This window comes from Vicia villosa, unplaced genomic scaffold (assembly GCF_029867415.1).
Source record: "Vicia villosa cultivar HV-30 ecotype Madison, WI unplaced genomic scaffold, Vvil1.0 ctg.002971F_1_1, whole genome shotgun sequence".
Classification (NCBI taxonomy): domain Eukaryota; kingdom Viridiplantae; phylum Streptophyta; class Magnoliopsida; order Fabales; family Fabaceae; genus Vicia; species Vicia villosa.
The window spans coordinates 23,816-29,085 of NW_026706077.1; positions in this window are offsets into that span (position 1 = coordinate 23,816).

The following is a 5,270-nucleotide window of genomic DNA, read 5'->3' on the forward strand; positions in this document are numbered from 1 at the left end:
ATTTAACAACTAACTTTAATTTCCGCACCTTTACTATACCGCTCTTTATATTTATCGCTTTATTTTATCATTTCATCATATTTACTTTCCGCCATTTTTTCTTTGTCCACTTGGACATATGTTTATGCTTCCGTTTTTTTTTCTTTTGTCCACTTGGACCATACTTTACTTTTTTTGCTAAAACACTAATAAACAACCGAAAAATCTAAAAAATACATAAGGTTCTCTTTGGACTATCGGTTACTATCCCTAGCACTTTGGAGATTCGGACTTATGGACCTAGTACCTCTGGACTCATTCTATTACTATCCTGTGATTGTTCTGTTTGTCTGGCATTGTTCTGTTGTATGTTTATGTGTGCAGGTATTTCCTTGAAAGCCCTTGATGGTTAATTCCAAGGCATTGAGATAAGGATTTTACCCAAAAAAACAGCCGTTACTCTGCCCGATTTTCGTCAGAATTTTAAGGTGCTTAATGCAAAGTGGTGCTAAGACAATAAGTTCATCTGGATCCCCAAGTGTTAATGTGTTGGTATTGATAAATCCAAAGGATGGGAAAACTACATTGACTCTTAATGTCAAGTGTTGGCTTCTTATTTGGTTAGACTGTTTCTTTCCTTAGCTTTTATTTTATGCACTAGGTTAGCCTCTTCATCTCCTCCTACTTCTTAGATTTTCAAAATCTTCTCCCTTTTTCAAAAATATTCTTATGTTTGCAATCTTTTCAAAAAAAATTCTTAAAAACATCTTTTTCCCTTAGTGGCTTTTCTTCAAAAGTTTAGACACCGTTAATTGTCGAAACGAGTGGTTATACCCCACGATTTTGAAATTGATTGATAATAACGAGATCTTTTCCGCGTGAGAGAGCTAGTGGCATACTCATTGATTTTATCCGAGTTGGCCCCCTTCTTTCATTTGCGATGCAAAGAACTTGTTTGTTCTCATGCTCAAGATCAATGGCTGAGTATTTCTCTCTAACGACAACAAAGTGTTTATTCGTTTTAAAAACGTTTTTCCCAAAAGCGGAAATACATTAGCTCTGACTTCTCCATTGCACCGAGGAGGTATGTAGGCCCGAATCTTAACGCTTTGCCGAGCTTATTTTAAAAATAAAACAAACCCTTTTTTAGCACACACACACACAGATTTTCAAAAAGGTTCCCGTGGAGTACCACGGATATGAGGGGTGCTTTAAACCTTCCCCTCATATAATCAACACCCGAACCTGAGTTCTCTTTCTTGTTTTTTTAAAACAAAACTTTGGGTTTTACGTTCTTTTCCCTTTTCCTTTGAAAAAATAAAGCGCGGTGGCGATTTCAAAACGGAATATTGATTCGAGTCAATCCCATGGCTTCGATGTCAGATTTTCCCCGCTACACTATAATACTGGGGGCAACATTCAAGACATCCATGTCTTCCCACAAAGCTGATTTCACAAGATCATATCCCCACGGGGTAATCACTAAGAAGATACCTTCAAATACTCTCGTCCTGACAAAAACATGGCTCCCCAACAGAGTTTACATCTTCAACACTACCGTTTCTCCAACACTTGCTCTTCTCCAACATGACTTACTAATATTTCTTATCCCCAGTCGGGGTACATCAAGTTACTGATCATCCCCAAGCAAGAATCATAAATTCCCAACTGAGCATCTCCAAGAAAAGATCAAAGCATCAAACTCACAATGACATAGAGATTTATCTTCTCAATCAAGATGCTTTGAGTAACATAAATCATAGCCATACATCATATACATCACATGCATATTCATACATTGCGCGCGGTTATAATTCATACATAACATACAAAGCGTCCCGTTTATTTTTGAGAACTCCATCTCATTCATTACATACATAATACACATTGCATAAAACTGACATTGTTACCAAGTGAATATTATCTGACAGGTACATTACAAAAGTTCGAATCTTATTCAAAGCAAAGCCTAACGCACGGCCCTCCAGACATCTACGGATGCAAATCGGATTAGTCTAACGCACGACTTATCCATCAGCCTAACACATGGTTTTCCAGACATCTGAGGATGCAATTGAGATTAGTCTAAAGCACGACTTATCCATCAACCTAACGCACGGTTTTCCAGACATCTGAGGATGCAATTGAGAATAGTCTAACGCACGACTTATCCATCAACCTAACGCACGGTTTTCCAGACATCTGAGGATGCAATTAAGAATAGTCTAACGCATGATTTATTCTTCGACCTAACGCACGGTTTTCCAGACATCTGAGGATGCAATTGAGAATAGTCTAACGCACAATTTATTCTTCAACCTAACGCATGGTTTTCCAGACATCTGAGGATGCAATTGAGAGTAGTCTAACGCACGGCTTATTCTTCGACCTAACGCACGGTTTTCCAGACATCTGAGGATGCAATTGAGAGTAGTCTAACGCATGACTTATTCTTCGACCTAACGCACGGTTTTCCAGACATCTGAGGATGCAATTGAGAGTAGTCTAACGCACGACTTATTCTTCGACCTAATGCACGGTTTTCCAGACATCTGAGGATGCAATTAAGAGTAGTCTAACGCACGACTTATTCTTCGACCTAACGCACGGTTTTCCAGACATATGAGGATGCAATTGAGAGTAGTCTAACGCACGGCTTATTCTTCGACCTAAAGCACGGTTTTCCAGACATCTAATGATGCAATTGAGAGTAGTCTAACGTGAAGGATAGAAAAACACTTAGAAAGGGGGGGTTTGAATAAGTGTAGTTTAAAAACTTGGACGATAAAAATAAATTGCACAGTTATTTTTATCCTGGTTCGTTGTTAACTAAACTACTCCAGTCCACCCCCACGGAGTGATTTACCTCACCTGAGGATTTAATCCACTAATCGCACGGATTACAATGGTTTTCCACTTAGCCCACGACTAAGTCTTCTAGAGTATTCTGATCACAACTTGATCACTCCAGGAACAACTGCTTAGATACCCTCTAAGACTTTCTAGAGTTTCCTGATTAACACGATCACTCTAGTTACAACTGCTTAGATAACCTCTAAGACTTCCTAGAGTATTCTGATCAACACGATCACTCTAGTTCCTTACAACTTACTGTAATCAATTAAGAGTATTACAAATGCTTCTGAAAAGCTATAATCACAACTGTGATATTTCTCTTAACGTTTAAGCTTAATCTCACTAATATATTACAACAGCAATGTAGTGAGCTTTGATGAAGATGAAGTTTCTGAGCTTTGAATTGAACAGCGTTTCAGCAAGTCTTTCAGAATAATTTCGTTCAGAATTCATAACCTTGCTTCTCATCAGAACTTCATACTTATAGGCGTTTGAGAAGATGACCGTTGGGTGCATTTAATGCTTTGCGTGTTCCGTACAACATTGCATTTAATGTTTCACGCTTTTGTCAACTACCTCGAGCCTTGTTTACGCTGTGTCTACTGACGTTGCCTTTAATAGCTTCCAACGTTCCTTTTGTCAGTCAGCGTAGCCTGCCACTTGTACTTTCTTCTGATCTGATGTTTGAATATAATATTTGAATATCATCAGAGTCAAACAACTTGGTGCAAAGCATCTTCTTGTCTTCTGACCTTGAAGTGCTTCTGAGCGTGATACCATGAGAACTTCAGTGCTTCTGCTTCTGATCTCAAGTTCTTTTGATGCTTCCATAGACCCATGTTTTGATTCTGCCTTGACCATCTTCTGATGTCTTGCCAGACCATGTTCTGATGTTGCATGCTGAACCTTCTGAGACAAAGCTTCTGAGCGCTGATTTGTGCATACTCTTTATATATTTCCTGAGAGGGAAATTGCAATGTATTAGAGTACCACATTATCTCACACAAAATTCATATCCTTGTTATCATCAAAACTAAGAATATTGATCAGAACAAATCTTGTTCTAACAATCTCCCCCTTTTTGATGATGACAAAAACATATATAAATGATATGAATTTGCGATCAGAAAGAGCAGACGGCTAAAGACAAATTACACAGCTATAGCATAAGCATGTGAATATGTCTCCCCCTGAGATTAACAATCTCCCCCTGAGATGAATAATCCCCCCCTGAAATAAATACTCGAAGAACTTTAATAATAAAAGACTTCCCTGATTATTTCGGTAGAGACGACCACATAAGCTTCTGTCTTTTTATAATTCATAGCTTCTGACTTCTGCTTCCATTGGACAGCTTCAGAACTTGAATTTCTTTAGATCCCTAGAACACTCACAGCTTCTGATTCCTGCTTCCATTTAGGACAGCTTCAGAACTTGAATTTCTTTGATCTTCAGAACATTCACAGCTTCTGATTCCTGCTTCCATTTAGGACAGCTTCAGAACTTGAATTTCTTTGATCTTCAGAACATTCACAGCTTCTGATTCATGCTTCCATTTAGGACAGCTTCAGAACTTGAGTTTTCTGGATCTTTAGAACATTCACAGCTTCTGATTTCTGCTTCCCTCGGATAGCTTCAGAGCTTTGAATTTCTTCTTACATTACTTCATGCTAGATTGTATCAGAACATTGTTGAATGTACCAGAGCATCATCAGAGCATCTCTACATCCTGAAATGTTACAGAACAACACTAAACGACAAAAGTCAACATGAATGAGTTAGTACATAAAATGTGTATCAGAACACAAAATATGTATCAGAGCCATATAAGCCATATAGAATATATCAGATCCAATAGACAATGTATCAGAGCAAATAGATAATGATTTGGATCATATTCTATTATCAGAATTTCTGATCATTCTTCCTTCTTGCTTCTGATTCTGAAGCTTCCTAGCACTCAGCTTGCTTCAAGAATCCAAGGGCTTGATTCACTTTGTTGCTTCTTATGTTGATCTTGAATCTTTGATTCCTGCAACAACACAACTTAAAACATAGAACTTTGCAAGTTCTGTTAGTAAATGTGGAGTCTTTTTACTCGGTAACTGATAATATTAATCAGATCATTTATCATATATTTTCTCCCCCTTTTTGTCATAACATCAAAAAGCATAAAAGATTCAGATGTAAAGCAGGAGACAAAAGGAAAGAAACATAAATAACTTTTCATTGATTTCAACAAGAAGGATTACAAAAGGTGTATGCAGAAAACAGATGCAACGAGGAAAGAAAACTACAAAGACTTAAAGCCTAAGACTCTATCCTACGCAAAGACTACGCAAACAACTCAAGAACCCTATGGTCTTCAGTTTGTTCAGCCATGAAAGCTTGAAAACTATTCATGCCTGTCCAGACTAGAACCTCCACTGTAGGAG